Here is an 18,974-nt window from a genome sequence, read left to right on the forward strand (position 1 = left end):
CAACAAATTAAGGGCTGAGGTTGCTGGTATGTAACTAATATTAAGCCAGGTAACCTTTCTTGTCCTTCAGGTTTTCTATCTGTATAAATGATAATGCAAAGCTGCAAATGTGCCTTGCTACTAAAAAATAAGAGAGAGATGCAGACTAATATGAACTTTCAAAACGGGAAAAAAGGGGCCTTGTGTCATCAGAAGACACTGAACTAACAAACAATTATCCAAAGCTTTCTCCCTGATATTAAGTTCTGGTGCACAGATGCTTTCTCTCTTTTTCTGATATTTGATTGACAACATTTTCTTTTGGTTTTTTGAAAAGCACCAATTACCAGAAGTGCCTTTATTTTGCATTGCATATATTAGTTCTTTCTTCCGCCTTAACATTTTTTTTGCCATATGTTGTGGTAAAAGATGAGGAGTCTTGGGGTGATTTTGCAGGTTTTATCCTTGAGGGGCTTCTGGAAAGAATAGAAGACTTCTGGAAGTTTCTCATCACAAAGAAGAGTTTCCTCCTACTTCCCTGAGTTCTGTGCCCAGCAAGTGCAGTGCATTTAGGGAGGAGAGTCAGGTTCAATGTGGTTGGCATTGTTGCTAGAACATTCCAGCCATGTGGATTATTAATAAAATTAGATGTTTATAGAAAATTGGGCAATTTAAAAAGCAGAGCTATGTGTTCCATTCCAAACACCTTCTTGGTTGTTTAGAATAGAATTGTTAAGCATGCCCGTTAATCTTTGGTTTCCGGTATTCATAGCTCCCACTCGCAGCTTGGAAATTCCTTGTGGCATCTACTTACAATAGTCAAATTACAAAAGTTAAATGATACACATTAAGACTAAATGGGCCCCCATGGCTGTTTGTGTTTTTGTTGTCCTGTCAGGAGTCAGGGACCCTAGAGGGACCTGCATTGTTCATGTGCCCTGAGCTTGTAGAAATAACACAAGGCCCACAGGGCTAGAAATCATAAAGGATCTCCTTTAATGTGAGCCATATCTCAGCTCCCTGCTCCCCCGCATGGTGCTGCCCACAGGCTCCTGCTACTGAGCCTCCCTCATGTTCCTTTACATTTGCAGAAGGGGTCCAAGTCCCTGCATTTTGTTCCACCTCCCACATCTTCCTTTCCACCTCAACCTGCCCCAGTTGAGTGTTTTCAGAACTGCAAACCTGCCAATAAAGAACAACAGAACTGAATGACCAGGACAAGTTCAGGTGAGGTCTGAGAAGTGTCCCAAAGGGAAAAGTTTGCCTCTTGGGCTTCTGGTGAACTTGTACAATGGAGCAGGAAGCACCACCATGGCAGGCCCAGAGAAAAATGGGCCTTTGGCAAGCAGAAATACAGGGTGAACTAAAGTAGGTTTACAGTTGTTCATAAGGAAAATAATGTGATAATTAATAAATAACAATACAAGAATAAACTCTGTTTCACATACAAACTATAAACTTACTTTTGCCTCATCCTATATATCCAGGTGCAGAACTTCCACATTTAAATATTCAGTGATTCAGTTATTGTACATACAGTGTCTCAATTTTTAGACACCGAGGGTCCCTGAAGTGAACAAAACAAGCTTCCAATTCTTCAAGGACTTCTGTGACCCAAGCTAAGCCTCATCTATTTATTTGGCTTTAGCATTTGGTGGAGCCAGCTCTGCTGGGAGAGAGGAAGAACTGGGAATGGAATTGGAAAGAAATATATTTGAGCTTAGCTTCCCCCTTACTAATTCTGTGAACTTGGACAGATCACATACCCTTCTGAACCTCAATGTGCCCATAAGAAAAATGGGCATACTGTTTCTCTTACTGCGTTGTTGTGAGACACAATGAGATAATGCATTGGGGCTACTTTGTAACCTGTGAAACTACAAAAATGTAATTTATGAACATCATTAATGGAAAAACCAAAATTAATTCATTGACCTTATACTCATTTAATTTCTTTGTTCTGTTTATATGCGGTAACCTTTTTTCAAAAGAGGTATAGATATGTTGTCAATAATTGATATCATTAGAAATCCACTCATTATTAACATCATTTTCAACTGGCTGATAAAAATGTAATAATCCAGAATTGCATTAGGTATAAAGAAATAATGAGCTTACTCAAAGTAGTTGTAAAATATGTAATGTTTCAAAATAATGGGGCTATTTTGGACAGCTGACCAAGGAGGAGGGTTGGTTGAAGCTGAGCTGGGATCTGCCTAACACAATCAAAGTTAGGCATTTCTGTCTACAAAAGGGGTGGTTTGTTTACATGGAAGCCCATTTCCCTTTGACCATGACAACTGTGTAGTTTTCCACTAGTCATGATTCAATGCAGCAAAAATATAGCGCATGGCCTGAGTAATATGCTAACTCAAAATGTCTGATGTCCATGATGATGCCTGGAGATATGTGTGCTATAAAGTCAATTTCAATAATTTTAGGTATTGCCACTCTGTGAGCATGGCCTTCTTCTTGTCTTCATTCTTACTCTCATTGCCATTTTTCCTTTCTTCTGCTTGCTATTCTTCCTTCTTTTCTCTCTCTCTTTTTTTAAAATCAGCTCTTGTCTTTTTAAGACCATTAAATGTGACCATTCAATCAGATAGACTGCTTCAGTCAGTGTATCAGATCAAACCAATATATTTTGGTTGAATGACTTGTTCTTGAAATATTGATGTCTGATAAGGGAGATTGTGTATGATGGACCTGGGATATACTATTTTGTGCTGTAGAGAGAGAGGGTACATAAAGGTATGTTTGGGAAAAGAGTAAACATCGTGTTAAGAAAAAATGAGGCAAGTGTAGTTATCCATTCAATATACTCTGATTTGAACAAGAAGGACAGCAAGGCTGTTTGACATACTGGAAGTACACCCAGGTAATCTGGCAAACAAGATGTGCTGGCATGGTAAATTGGTTGAGTGACTTTTGAGGAGAATTAAAATGCTGCATATAGCTCTAATTGAATCTTTTTAATTTTGTCTTCTTAGTCTGATAAATCTGTGAGAAATAGAGACATATACATGTAACCTACATCTTTTACCCTTAATATTATTGTGACTCTCTGAGTTTTCCCACTAATTAAAGTGATTTTCTCCACATTCTCATTTGCCAAAATATGAATAAGAAAAATGTCTTAATTATATGACTTATTGTAGCAGCACAGTATGATCAGAAGTAGATAGCAAAGACCTCATATTCTTTTTTTTTGTTTTCATGACCAAGATTCCAGAAAAATAGATGTAAATAATTCAAACTAGTTTTCCTAGGACTGGGAAACCTCAGTTGTCATTTTGGTTGTTTCTGCATTTCTAGTTCCTGTATTACATGTGCTATCTACCCTCCAAAAATACAGAACTGGGGTATACATTTGATTGCTACATTGCTTGGGACCTAGCCTTAACATCAAAGATTTTTCATATTCTCATCATATCCTTGAATTCAATTTTTAAAATAGAATTCTTTCAGCCTATAAAGAAACATAGTAGAATCTTCAGTTTGGTTGATAATGTTATTGTTTTACTCCTGCCATGAAGTATATTATCAAGTAGGTTACAATTTGAGAATCCTTCTTAATCTTTTCTGAATTTCTCACAAATAACATAAATATAAAGGGATTTTAGTAGAAAATATGTATTCAACTTGATTTAAAATAAAAGCAGATTCCATTATTTATGGTGAATTGTTTTTGAAATGACTAATAGAAGACATCAGGTAATGTAAGCAATATTAACAGAAATATTAAGCTCATCAGGAATACTTTAAAATACATATAGTCTTTATATAATATGAAAATCTGTGTTTTTCTTAGGTTTGTAATACCATATATTTGCTCATATATTCAGCAAATAAATGGAATAGTACTTAAAATTTTAGATATATATTCTTAGTGTAGATTGTTTTTATCCTCTAAGGTAGAAACTATATCTTAGGCATTTGTATTTACTTAGTACCAGGTGAAACACCTCAATCAGTCAGTTTCTGGTAACTTATGAATGGCTCTGCCTGATGTTTCATCCTCTCCTGATTTCAGTTATAGCCTCTGCCCTCCCTCCCACACCTCCAGAAATCCCAGGGTTATTTTTTGGTCTCTATTGAGTCCTTGTCTTCTTTTAGCATCTTCCACAGCATTCACTCAAACTTGCCTCAGGCCTTGGAGCTCCCAGGCCTGGCCCTGAGGTGGTGCAGGCCACAGCTCTGCACCATCAGCACTTCTCCAGAACTGGACCAGTGCTGAGCTGCAGAGTGCTGTAAGAGCAGCAGCAGTAGCAGCAGCAATGTATCTCAGAAAGCAGGTTCCCGAGAATCATTAAATTCTGTGGGCTTGTGAAAGAAGCTGTTCCTTAAATACCCTTGTCTCCAGTGTTAGCGGAGCATCCATTCCCACACATGCTGAACAACACATTTCGTTAAAGGGTAACCCATTACTCAAAAGCAAGTTCTTTGTGCATTGACAAGGTTGTGATGGATCTTGTGCTACATAAAAGTGTTTATGAGCTCCACAAAGAACACATCTGCTTCCTTCTCATCTCAGTGAGACCCTACCATTCATATGCTCCTCATGTTTGACAAATGCACTCTCTCATTTTCATCACATCAAAATTAAATTTAATGCTATTTCTATGAAGTAAAAGTTCCAGTGAAAATGAGAATATATTCAACATGGTTAAATTAATATCAGGTAGAATCACCCATCATCTTTTTCATGAAATTATTTATTTCAAAATTGCATTCATCTAGTTTTTTAATAGTTAAATAAAATTCATGGAATTTGACCTAATAACTAGCTATTTATTTTTCCCAATCTTTGTTCCACCTATCCCTCTTCACATTGCCTTTCTCTCCCATTCAAAACAACCCTCTGCTCATTCTTTGTCTTCTTTTATCTTCTCCTCACCATTAAGCTTCTTGCTCTCCCCTCCATCCTACAACCACTCCCCACCTCTCATACTCTGACTTACCTTCCACTAAATCTTTTCTCTAGAAAGCTAGTGGTACTCTCCCAGTTGCCATTCTTCAGGTAATTTTTAATCTTATTGCATTTTTTCTGAAGCATTTTAGGATCCCATTTTTACTTCCTCTTTTCTTTTTATGCTACATTTTCCTTGCTTGCTTTAAATGCAAGGAAATGTCCATATTAGCCAGGGTTCTCCAGAGAACAGAACCAATAGAATATACATGAGATTTATTATAGAACTTGGCTCACATGGTTATGCAAGTCTAGAAGCTCCATTTGCCTAATGCAAGCTGTAGTGCCAGGAGAGATGGTGGTGTAATTCAGTCTGAGCCTGAAAAGCCCGGAACCAGGAGCTCTAGTGTCCAAGGGAAGGCGAAGATGGGTCTTGGGTCAATCACAGAGAGCAAATTCACCCTTCCTCCACTGGGTGAGGCCCAACCAACTGAACCACACTGGCTGGGGCTGTCTGCTCATTTTTCAAGATGCAATTAGGCACTACCTTTATGTGAAGCTTACCTTTTCTTCTCTGGGCACACATACTTCCAGTGTTATTTCATCATAACCCGAAAGATCATTTTTGTTGACCCTTATATTGTAACCTTCTGGGAGGCTAAGTTATGTGTTTCCCTTCTATGTATTTGTGTCACACACACATAATGGTCTAACACAGTAGGAGCCCAGTAAAAATATGAATGGGCTAAAGTAGGCTAATAGTAATAATAATAATAATAAAACAAGAATAAACTGTATTTCATGTACCCACAACTGTAAACCTACTTTTGCCTACTCCTATATTTGTTAAGGCAATGAATAACTGAGTAAATGAGTAAAAACAGTTACTAAAACAGTTACTAGCTTCAAGGCCATGTAAAGCCAGGTATTTTCCATTTCAGCTTCTTATCTTGATTCTGTGTAGGCACACCATTAATTAAATTCTGGGTCTATGACAAGGTCTTATGGAGCATTATTATATTTCTATCTAAGAAGATGATAAAAATATTTACATGTAAATGAGACAATACTCAGTTTCAGAGAAGCACTATCTCCTAGTACTCCAAATAAACTCCATTACCTGTTGGGAACTAAATGAAAATGAATCCTCTACAGTAATGGGTTTTCAGACCAGTTTTCCAAGCAAGAGCTCATTTCTTGCTAAAAGTAAATATGCTCCCCGAGCTTAGGAAATCAGCTATTACTTATGTATACACATGCACTGAGGATGAGCTCACATCTCATTCAGGATCCATGAGCTTTGAAATGAGCCCTGAGTGTGAGCAAGACATCTGTAGTTTGCACAAATTCCATTTGCTCAAATTAACAAGCAAAAACCCTACATTTCTAAATAATTTAAGTTATGAAGACATCTCATATCTGAAGCATTTGCTCTTGTCTCTAAATAGAGAACTATTTCTTAACTCTAGAAATAATCAGGAAAATGCCCCAGTCTTTTGGTGGTTTTAATGCTGTCTTTCTTCCCTTTTTCATTCATTCCTTTCTTAAATCTCTATAATGTCCTTCTTAAATTGTCAATGGAAGGATGTGGATGATTTACTATGTGTCAGCACTAGGCTAAGCACAGTCATTTTAATTGATTTTAATCCTCTTAACCCAATGAAATGGATTACTATTATCATATTCACATACAGAGGAGGAACCTGATACAAGCAGAGGATAAGACATACAGCTCACAGTTGGTAAAGCCAGGGTTCAAACCCAGGGCTAATTCCAGAACTTTGTCACCATTTGTGACCCACCTCATCCAAGGCATCCAAAGGTTAAAATTTGTGAGATGGAAAATTATTCCAGCTTCTTTGAAACCACCTCATACTCTACTTAACAAAAATTGCACACATCCCATTATTATTATATTATCTTTCATTTTGTACTTTAAAAAGCAGGTAGGTTTAAGCCCTGGCTGGCGTAGCTCAGTGGACTGAGCACGGGCTGGGAACCAAAGTGTCCCAGGTTCGATTCCCAGCCAGGGTACATTCCTGGGTTGCAGGCCATAACCCCCAGCAACCGCACATTGATGTTTCTCTCTTTCTATCTATATAACTCTATCTCCCTCCCTTCTCTCCCTAAAAATAAATAAATAAAATCTTTAAAAAAAAAAGCAGGTAGGTTTATAGCTATCTGGTGCTAGCTATAGTGGTGCTAATAGCTAGTGGTGCTAATTCTAGTTTGTGAGACATAAATGGTTCAGAGGATAATGTCCTAAAGAAAATAGAGGAAGTAAGGAGGAAACTTTTCTACTCCCTGATCATGTTATTGAGAAATAACAAAACAAAACAAAATCTAAGAACATGGAGAAATTTCAGGCAAAGCAGCAGTGGTAAATTTTTCTTAAAGGACGAGATGATAAATATTTTGCATGTTGCAGAGGCTTTGCAGTCTGTCACAACTATTCAACTCTGCACTTGTAAGACGAAAGCAGCCATAGGTAGTGTATAAACGATTGAGTGTGGCTGTGTTCCAATACAACTTTATTTACAAAAAACGTGTGGTAAACCAGATTTGGCCCATGGGTCATAGTTTGTTGACCCTTGCTTTGAAGTGTCCAAATATACTCCTTACATTGTATTACCAACCCAGATATTTGGAAATACCTAGATAATTAAGAAAATGATGATAAATGATGGAAGACTTTGAAATGATGGCATTTCAGTTCTATCAAGATTATTTTTGTGCTACATAGCTGTAGTCCCACTGTTTTCCTGGATGTTATGAGTTCAATGGAGGTGATCTATTTAAACTCTAAAAGCAGGCTGTCTGGCAATTTGTGGAATCAAAACTGTGAAGGCTTAAAAAAGCTTTTGACAGCTATGGAACTATGTTCATACAATTTAAAATTACAATCTTAGCTGGGAGGGTTTAGATTGAGACTCAAATTCAGATAATGCAAACCAAGGTGCTATAAATCTTTGCAGTAAAACCAACAAGAGAAGCAGAGCATAGAAGTATCATTGTCCAAACTGACAAACTGCAATTTTTTCCTATAAAAACATTAAAAACAAGAAAAAAAATGAGAGCTGTGTACACAAATTTCCATTTCGTGGATCTATTAAAGTTCTGATTTATTTAAAAATGGCAAGCCTATTTTAAGATTACTGTTATTGTTATTTGCAGATGGATTAGGATGGATTTCAGATGATTAGGAGAAGTATATGGAAATGTAGTTTTTGAGTTGAGAGCTCTGCTCTGCCACTTCCTGAGTGCCCAAGTTCTCAATCCTCTCCTAGCCTGCACATAGGCCTGGCACATGCTAACTTCTCAGAAATGTTTGCAAAAGTGGTGGTGTCTCTCTTCTTGATTTCCTCTGCCTCTGAGTGTGGATCTCTGCTTTACAAAAAATAAAAAGGAAAACTCAGTCTGGATGTTGAATTCTAAAACTGACTTGAATGCTAAGGTGAAAGGCTTATACCTATTCCAAGCAAATGATCCCCAGCTTTCAAACAGCTTCCTCATCTTTACAATCATTCATTACCAGTTAGTCTTTCTCCCCAGTCCTTTCAGGGATAGAAAAGAAAATGAAATTCTCTTCTGGTTTTAGGTACCATTAAAAAATAATTTGTATGTAAACCTGTTGTACATATTTGATACTTTGTTTAAAGAAAAGATGTTGCCCTTAAGTGTGTGTATGTGTGTATGTGAGAGGTCAAGGGGACTGGGGGCAGCTAATGTGCCTCCTCTGGGCAGTACACACAGTGCAGAAGCGGGAATGGAGAGGACCACTACAATTTCTTCTTAATTGACCACTTTACTGATATTTGAGAAGAGGAAAATATCGATGTACTGCAGAAACCTGTGCACATCTTGTTCACTTTATCTCTGTTTTAGGATGGGGGCAGAAGTTTCCAAACCCTTACATCTCTACTCTAAATTCCATAGATTTGAGGGAGAGATTAATACTATGCAATATACAACTAAGGTAAAAAGACAATTACAGGTAGTGAAAAGGCAGTTAAGAAAATAAGGTGAGGTAATTGGGACTGTGCTTGTAAACCTCTTTGTCACTCCCACCCCAATCCCATCTCTGCCTTTCTCTTCTGTCCAGGTTCAGGTTGGGTTCAGCCAATGGGTTCAGCCAATTATCAGAGGATGAAAATAGAGAGAAACCAGGGTATTTATTCCCTAGTCCTCTGCTTGGCCCTTCAACTGTGGAGGAGCCACGCCGAAAGGGTGGGAAGAGGGTGTCGTTAGCTTCACTAAACTCAAGTTTGTTCTTTTAATCTTGCTCACACCTCTGTAAGGAGTCCCTTCCTTAAGTCTTTTCATTTGAACTATGTAGAAGCAAATCTATTTTCTGCTATGTCCTTGACTGATATAAGAAATAATTTGTTTCTGGCTGGTGTGGCTAAGTGGATTGAGGGCTGGCCTGTGAACCAGGAGGTTGAAGGTTTGATTCCTAGGCAGGACACATGCCTGGGTTGCAGGCCAGGCCCCTGGTAGCAGGCACATGAGAAGCAATCACACAGTGATGTTTTTCCTCCTTTGCCCTTCCCCCCTCTGTAAAAATAAATAAGTAAATAAATAGAAATAACCTGAAGGAGCCCTAATATGTGCAAAGTGTTCAAGAATATTATTCTATATTCCCAAACCCTCTAGATTACTTAAGCTATATTTTGTTGTTTCAAACCTTTTTCCTCACCAATTCTATTATCATTTTTATTTCATATTCTAAGAAACTAAAGGCTGAACATATCTGCCCTCATTAGAGAGTAATGAAGTCACACTTCCACATCAACCAATCTAAACAGTTCTCTGTATAAACTAATTCCGATGTAAATAATCCTCTAGGAATTAACTTCCTCACACAACAATATCTGAAAGAAAAGCTGCAGTGAACAAAGACACCACATTTTTTCATTTTTTCTAGTGCAGTCATTCCCATTCAAATGAGTGTCCCAGAATTTGTGTATGTATATGTATATGTATATGTATATGTATATGTATGTGTACGTGCACATGTACATGTGTTGAGTTGGCTAATAAATGTGTATTTATTCTATAAAATAAAAGACACAGTTTTCATTTTCACCAAAATCTTTATTCATTTGGATATTTTGAGTATGTTGGCTATCTCCCACATGGTACAATGTTGATTGTAATCAATTGATTTCTTGGTTTGATCTCTATCAACTTCAACTGGTCTACCTGACTGTGGAGCATCAACTTCACAAACCACTTTTGACACATTTGATCAGTCACAGCACCTTCACACACTACACAATCTTTTTTTGTGTTTCAATTTTACTTTTTTTGAAATAATAAAGCATAATATGCTGAAAATGTTGCTTATTTTTTCCATCTTCAGTATTAAAATGGCTACACAGAAATGTACCAATTTTAATAAGTTTTTAAAAAAATGCATGCTGATATGACAGCTGTCACAATACAGTCTAACAAAACTGTTTTGAATGACGTTAAAGATAACTAAGTACTACTAGAGCCATTTTTACAGAAAAAGCCAAATGAACTTTTTGGTAAACACAGTATATGTATATGTGTGTGTATATATATGTATATGCATATACATGTATATGTATATGCATGTGTATATATGTATATGTACATGTACATCATGGATGAAGACTTGGGAACTCTTCAGGGGCACCACCCACCCTCCTAGGCTCCATCCTAGTGCATCTTGTTTGGGACTTGGTCTCTGTCTCAGCCTGGTGGCTGCAGTTATGGGGCAGAGCTCATTGTCCCTCTTCCCCAGGTACTCCCAATATCCCTTGTAGTCTGGGGCAACCTGGGGAAAGAGAATGACTATGTCAGGTATCAATGCTCTGTAGCCATTTGGGGGATTTGGCTTCTTTTTTAAATTAAATTTAATTTTTTTACCTCACCTGAGATGTGCACTGACTGGGAACTGAATGCATAACCTGGGTTTATGCCCTGACCAGGAATTGAACTTGCAACCTTTTGGTCTACAAGGTGACAGTCCAACCAATTGAATCACACTGGCCAGGGTGGAAATCTGGCTTCTTTATTCTGGCTGCAGATTGACTGGATTTCAGTGCAGTGGGCTGTCTTTTGAGATCCAGAGCATGTCCACTGGCAGAATGGCCTCTCTTTAGACAGCTCTGCTGGGCTGCCACTCCTGCTCCACATTTAGACAGCTCTTCTGGATCACATCTTCCCCCCTCTTGCAGCACCTTCCTTTTGAAGGTTGCAAGAAGTAGCCAACACCTCCCAAAATCCTGATTTTTTTCTACAAAGTCCTGTAAAGTTCTAAACTCAGTAAAGATAGGCACATGATCTGGATAACAATAAATAACCTACAAAGATGAACTAATTGCTTTGCTACTAAGTTTCCTAACTCAAGATGGAGAAACTGCACCTGAACATAGCCATTTCCCCATTTTGGATCAGTTTGTCTCCATGCCTCTTTTCCAGCTACCAATTTCAGCATCGATCAGGGCTCTGTTGGTTGCCAATGGCACCAACCTCATCCAAAGCAGCTATACAAATGAAGACACAAAACAGCACAGATTCACTAGACAGCAGTGCTATTTCAACAAAAATATAATTTGAGATTCATATGTAGTATAAAAATTTCTAGAAATGATACTAAAAATAAATAAAAATAAAGGAAATTAATTTTAGAATCTATTTAAACTAATATAGCCAATATATTATAATTTCATATTTATTCATTATAAAAAACAATTAGCGAGGTATTTTACAATCTTTTTTTCATGCCAAGTTTTTGAATGTGAGTTACCTTAAATACAGACCAATTCAATTTTGACTAGCAACATTTCAGATGTTCACCAGCTACATGTAGCATGTGGCTGCCACATCAGATATAGCACAGCATTGAAGCACATAATGGTGGATCTTGACTTGAAGGAGTTCATCACAAACACCTTTCCTTTTGTGTTATGGCTTCATTTTGTGTGCTTTTGATCTGCTTTCTCAGTGTGCCTGGGCACATACATCGCTACCAGCTTCTCTGCACTCCCACACTCAGCTTCACCATCAGAGAGAGGAGAAAACGTTTTTTCATGTCCCTGTCAATCACTATTCTCCCAAGTAGTCTCAAAAAAACCTTTGGGAAGAACTCTGACTGTGCCCATATCAGGTAACCATTTGATCGGGGGAGGTAATGATTGGTCTAGCTTGTGATGGGGGTGGACTTTCTGTGATGGCTCCAAGATAAAACCTTATGACTAGAGTAAGGAAGGAAGAGCTCTCCAAAAGAAGAGGGTTTGCTAAACCAGAGGAAGAGGAAAAGAGGTGCAATGAATATATACCATATGTAAGGAAGAATAAAAATGGCTCTTTATGCAAATACTATGAGTCTTTATTCTCAGATGAACTGAATGAACACTTGAGGATGGAGAGCATATGTATTGTTAGGTAAATATTCTATAACAGGTTTGGAATGTCAGGAAAATGAAAATTACAGTTCCTTTTAACAACTAACTCTTTAACTTATCATTCACACTTATTTTTGTTCCTTTGTTAAACAATAATCAGGAAGTATAATAAATTGATTTAGTAGTTAATATTAAATCATAAAATGTTGTGTTCCTCAGTAGGAACGAATGTTTGGAGTGTCTGAATAAAAAAAAAACAAATATTCAAGTGTTTTGCCCATTTTTAAACTGGGTTTTTTGTCTTCCTGGAGTGGAGTTGTGTGAGTTCTCTATATATTTTAGAGATCAAACCCTTGTCTGAGGTATCATTGGTAAATATGAGTTTCCATATAGTTGGTTCTCTTTTCAGTTTAATGCTGTTTTCTTTAGCCATGCAGAAGCTCTTTAATTTTATGAGGTCCCATTTGTTTATTCTTTCCTTTATGTCCCTTGCTTTAGGGGATATATCAGTGAAGATGTTGTTGCATAGAATGTCTGAGATTTCTCTGCCGATGTTTTCCTCTAGGACTCTTATGGTGCCACGATTATATTTAAGTCTTTTATCCACCTTGAATTTATTTTTGTATATGTTGTAAGTTACAGACACTTCTCCAAGGAAGGCATACAGAGGGCCCAGAGACATATGAAAAGATGCTCAGCATCACTAGCCATCAGAGAGATGCAAATTAAAACCACAATGAGATACCACCTCACACTGGTCAGAATGGCCATTATAAACAAATCAAAAAGCAAGTGTTGGAGACGATGCAGAGAAAAGGGAACCCTAGTTCACTGTTGGTGGGAATGCAAACAGGTGCAGCCACCATGGAAAACAGTATGGAATTTCCTCAGAAAACTAAAAATGGAATTGCCTTTTGACTCAGCAATTCCACTGCTGGGATTATACCCTAAGAGCCCTTGAAATACCAACCCAAAAGAACCTATGCACCCCAATGTTCATAGCTGCACAATTTTAAATAGCCAAGTGCTGGAAGCAACCTAAGTGCCCATCAACAAATGAGTGGATCAAAAAACTATGGTACATTTACACAGTGGAATTCTACGCAGCAGAGAGAGAGAAAAGGAGCTCATACCCTTTGTCACAGCATAGATGGAACTGGAGAGTATTATGCTAAGTGAAATAAGCCAGGCGGTGAGGGACAAATACCATTTGATCTCACCTTTAACTAGAACATAATCAACAAAAGAAAAAAGCAAACAAAATATAACCAGAGACATTGAAATTAAGAAAAATCTAACAATAGCTAGAGGTGGGGAGAGGGGACTGTGGGCAGAAGGGTTTTTAGGAACTACTATAAAGGACACATGGACAAAACCAGGAGGGAGAGTGGAAGCCAGAGAGGGAGGTGGGTTTGGCTGGAGTGGGGGAGAGTTGTAGACAACTGTAACTGAACAACAATAAAGTAATTTATGGGAAAAAAGACAATATTCAGGAGTTAACAGCATTTTAGAACACAATCATGATAACTGATTTACAAAAAAGAAAAGATGTCAGAATCACATAAAACTCTGATGAGCAATAGACCCTACTGATTCCAGAGCCTTTCCAATTACTGTCATTTTGCAAATTTCTTCCTGGAAAGATTGACTGATGTACATGTGAAACTTTGGATCTTTTCAGATCAAAGACAGAATATAAACTATTCTGGCTGCTATGGCAGGTGATCATTTTAATATGATGGTTGTTTACCTTAATCCCTTGGGACCATCAGCAGCTTTCAATGCTGTGAGTATGAGATGCTAATGTTTCTCTTAAATGTTCTGGCTAAAGGAGTCAGCTTTCTCCAGGGTAAATGCTGTCCTGTCTAACACACTATAGCTGAAGATGTTCTTCTGCTGAGTTTAAACTGGTACTGAATGCAGAAAATGTCTTGAGAATTGACGAGTTGAAAAACATATTTTACAACTTTTTCTTGAGTTCTGTCTCTTCCATGGTTTGCTGGAAAGTCAAAAGCAAACAATATCCATTATAATACCTACTTCATTGTGAGATCAGCTCTCCTCTAAGCAAATGTGCTGGTTAAAAATATATCTCAACTGGTCCTACCATCGGAGACCTGAGTATTTCTGGTGAGACTTAGGAATATAGATGTCTTACAAACCCTGCACGTGATTCTAATATAGATCACACTCTAAGAAAACATATTTTAGTTCATAAGTTGTGTCAAGCTAATTCTCCATTCTGATCATGTAGGGAGGGATAAACTACAAATAATATGAATGAAAATTCCCTTTATGTAAGGCTCCTTGAAACTTCCTTAATCCATATGTTCCCAGGGAAGAAAGGCCCTGGAGGAGGGCCAGGTATCTGAAAATTCTGAGATAGCATTATGGAAGAAACTCAGTTCTTCTTGCTGATACAGTAAAGAATTATAGATGATCAAGTCCATTAGCTTGCAAGTTTATTACTGATATGTTCTCATGGAAGAGAACATGCCTTACTGAAGTCAGGGTGAAAGGCGTGGGCTTGGGTGGCAAAAAGCCAGTGCGGCAAGAACAGGGGTGGCAAGAACATCAGGTCCTTTGTCCTGAAGACTTAAACTGTTGGTAGGATGGGGGTGAAGGAGTTACATATTGATTAGTCAGTAAGGTGGTGCCAGCTTCCCCAGGAGGATGTTACTACCCAAATGCGGGTATGCATTGAGGTCTGTTAGCCCGAATTCTTATGTTGCTTCAGACCACATTCGTTCATCTTGTTGTAAAACAGATACCTGACAGGAGGCAGTTTAAGTTGAGGCAGTTGCCCAAAGTTATTTATGGGCACTTTCTGTAAGCACTAGAGACCCCTCTTGTAAAACTGATAGTGACCGGAGGTAGGGAATTAACCAAAGTTGTTTTATGGGCTTCTTCTTTGGGCACTTTGGACACCTTCCTCTTCTCCTTCCAGTCCTTGGGATGAACAATTTCAAAGGCTTTTTTTTCCCAGGTAGCGGGAATGATACATACAGAATTTCAAGGGCTCCCTCCTCTTGTGCTGTCATGGCATTTCTTTGATGTTCAGAAAACCTGGCAATATTAGCCTACCAGGCTCATGACTGCTGAATCAGTGAGTGGGACATGTCTCCGCCTTCTACCTGCTTTGGTTTACCATCTCTCCTACCTACCAATAGTATGCAACATTTTGTACACAAACACACTTTTCTGGAGAAATATATCCATAGCTTTTACTAGATACTCAAAATTCTCAAGCGCTGCATTAATAGCTCCCCATTGAGCACGGAATTAAGTACAAATCCCCTTTGACTTGGCATTTAAGACACACATGAAACTATTGTAAATCCCCTTTCTAGTTTTTCTCCCACTCCTCTGCATGTACTCAAGTTCCAGTCAGACTACTGACTGTCCTCTGAGTTTGTTCCTGTTTCTACAATATCTTATTTCAGGTTGTAATAGAAAATTATCATAGACTGGATGACTTAAATAACTAACATTCATTTATCACAGTTCTTGAAGCTGGGAAGTCCAAGACCAAGGTGCCGGTAGATCCAGTGTCTGGTGAGATAGCTCTTCCGGGTTTACAGATGTTGGTTTTATTGTGTCCTCACACAGTGAAGAGAAGGGTGTGAAATCCCCTTTCTTATCCTCTTTTTTAATGAGGGCAACATTCCCATTCATGAGGCTCCACTCTCATGACCTAATTATCTTACAAAGACCCCAACTCCCAATCCCATCCCATTGAGGATTGGCTTCAATGTATGCATTTAGAATACACACAATCATTCAGTTCATTGCATGTTCCTTTGCCCATGTTTATTCCACCTAGGAGTCCCCTTTTTGTTGAAACCCACAGTCATCCATTTTCTATTTTCAGTATCATCTCATCTATTTGAGAGAGATCCTCCCATTTGGGTGTGGTTTCTTTTTTTCCTAAGACACCTTATTCTAAGCATTGGGTTTGAATCTGTTTTTATATTAGAGTTACTTGCTTCATATTTTATACTTCTTTCTAACTATATGAGAATTGATTTGAAATTATCTCTGTGACAGCTCTCAGTGCCAACCCTACACTTAGCATAGTCTCTTTCACATAGGATATTAATACTAAATAAATATTTGTTAAGCTAAATTCAACAAAATATTCACTTTGGGACATTATACACTTATTTGAATAAGCAAAATACCCTTTTAACTCTTTTTTAGCAACTAAAGGTGGAACATTTAGTGTTTTTTTTTTGGAGGGAGGGTATCTTCAATTGTGAAAACATCATTGTCTTTTGAGAATAAATGGATCTCAGAAAAAAGTAAAAAATTCATGTAAATTTAAGTCAGTTGCAGCTGTGAATAAATAGCGTAAGAATGATACACCATTCCAAAAATCTTGCACAAAACATTTAAAAGCAAGAGTTACCTAAACCTATTGCACTGGAAGGCAGAGCTCATTAAAGCCAAGGTTATTAAAGTATAATTTACATACAATGTAATGTGCCCATTTTAGACAATCCCCACCCCAACCCCCTGAACAACCACTGATCTGACTTCTGCCTTATACTTTTGCCAGTTTTCTCCAGAGTAGGTGGAGTCATAAAATATGTCATGAGTGTGCCTGGCTTTTTTCTTTTACTTAGCATAATGTTTTTGAGATCAAAGGTGACTTTTAAACAGAGGGCATCACTCTTTTGTGCATTCTCTAATTATTGATAAATTGCATCAGAGAACCCAATATACATTCTCTGCCAAAGAAAATTACCTCACAATTGGTGGCTTAAGACAAAGACAAAAATTTCCTCTCATAGTTATAGAGGCAAGATTTCTAAAATCAAAGTGCCAGCAGGGCTGTGATTGTTCCAGAAGACTTGAGGGGAGATTCCATTCTTTGTTTCTTTCTGGTTCTGGTGGTTCTTGGCATTCTTGGGCTAGTGACTGTTTCTCTCAACTCTTTCTCCATGTTCACAGGACCTTCTCTTTTCTGTGCATTTTTCCTTTGTGTGTCTTTTATAAGGATGCTTGTCAATGAATTTTTAAGACTCACATGAATATTTCAGGATGATCTCATCTCAAAACCCTTAATTTAATTATTTCTGCCAAGATCTTTTTTCCAAATAAGGTCACACTTACAGGTTCCAGGTATTAGAATGTAAAAGCATATCTTTGGAGTAGTCACCATTAAACCACTACAGTCTACACTCTGGTCCTCCAAAATACACATCTGTTCTAGGTACAAAATACATTCATCCCATTCCAAAACCACCACAATGCCTCAGCCAATTACAATGTAAAGGCTAGGTTTACAATCTCATCTAATTATCATAAACTCAGAAAGTTCAAGATCTCATAATCTGGATTAAATCAACCCAATTAAGTATAGGTGAGACTCCAGGTTTTATTGATCCTGAGGCAAAGTTCTTCTCCATCTATAGACCTATGAAACTAGAACTCAAGTTATCTGCTTCCAAAATATGGTGGTAGGATATGCATAGAATGACATTCCCATTCCAAAAGGGAAAAAAGAGAATGAATAAAGGAGTAACAAGCCCCAAGCAAGGTCAAAATCCAGTGGAGCAAATCCCATTTAGTTTCTGTGGCTCAAGGCTCTGACCTCTGGGCTCACCACAGCACTATGTGCCATGTGCCTGCACCCCCAGCTTCCGCCTCTGCACCCATGCTACTGCCCACAGAGTCAGTTTTTCTTCAGAGTAGTTCTATCAGCTCATTTCTTAAGTGTAGAATTTTGTAGTTCAACAACTCTCTTTCTTTTTGTCCTCTCTCTCTGTTGCCCTCTGCCCAAGCTGGCAATGTTTTTGGTTATACATGTGTAAGAGAAGTTAGATATGCAATGTGGCTCCAGCAGCAAAAGCATCTGAGAAATGTTGAACTCTCTGCTTAACCTCCTGTGACTGTTTAACTCTCTTATAGCCTCAGGCTTGGCTGACTACCTAGAAAGCTGGAATGCTGCCCAAAGATAAACCCACAGGAAGAAGGTTCATGAATATACAGAGTGTGGATAACTGCCTGTGATATCTGTTAATTTACAAATGCACGGTTCTTTCTGGTGGTCTATGTTGATGATGCACCATATGATTTGCTATTAACCCCTATAAAAAAGAGACTCTGTCCTAAGAAGGGGTGGATTTCTTCCTGGCTGGCCACCATTGGGAACTACAGCTGCTTTGCCTGTATATGTAATTTTCTCCTTTAAAGCTCTTATAAATTTGGATAAGGCTATTTGTCAGCTCTTTGAAATCAATCCTGAATTTAGGTTTTCGGGGTTTTCCCCCAACAACATAGTTTCAAAAATGTGGATTTTGTAGATGTGGTTAACATGTATAACCAGTTGACTTTATATAGAGAAGACTATCCTCACTAATCTAGGTGAGCCTGATTCAATCAGTTATGTTAGGAGCAAAACTGAGGCATTCCTTAGGAAGAAGAAATCCTGCCTGTCGAAGCAGCATCAGCCCCTGCCTAAGAGCTTCCAGTCCTCCTTCCTGATGGCCTGCCTGACAGGTTTTGACTTCTGTTTCTTCCTCACCATCATAGTTGCTGCTATCACACATGCTTTCTCTTTGAGGCTTTTCTATACCCTCCATGTTCTCACTTAGTTTTAAGCATTTTACTACACCTCAGAATAAAACACAAATAGGAAATAACAAATGTAACCATCATGGGGATTTTACAAACATTCCCAGAGAACTCCAAAATCGTAACAGTCA

Source organism: Phyllostomus discolor, chromosome 10, assembly GCF_004126475.2.
Source record: "Phyllostomus discolor isolate MPI-MPIP mPhyDis1 chromosome 10, mPhyDis1.pri.v3, whole genome shotgun sequence".
NCBI classification, from domain to species: domain Eukaryota; kingdom Metazoa; phylum Chordata; class Mammalia; order Chiroptera; family Phyllostomidae; genus Phyllostomus; species Phyllostomus discolor.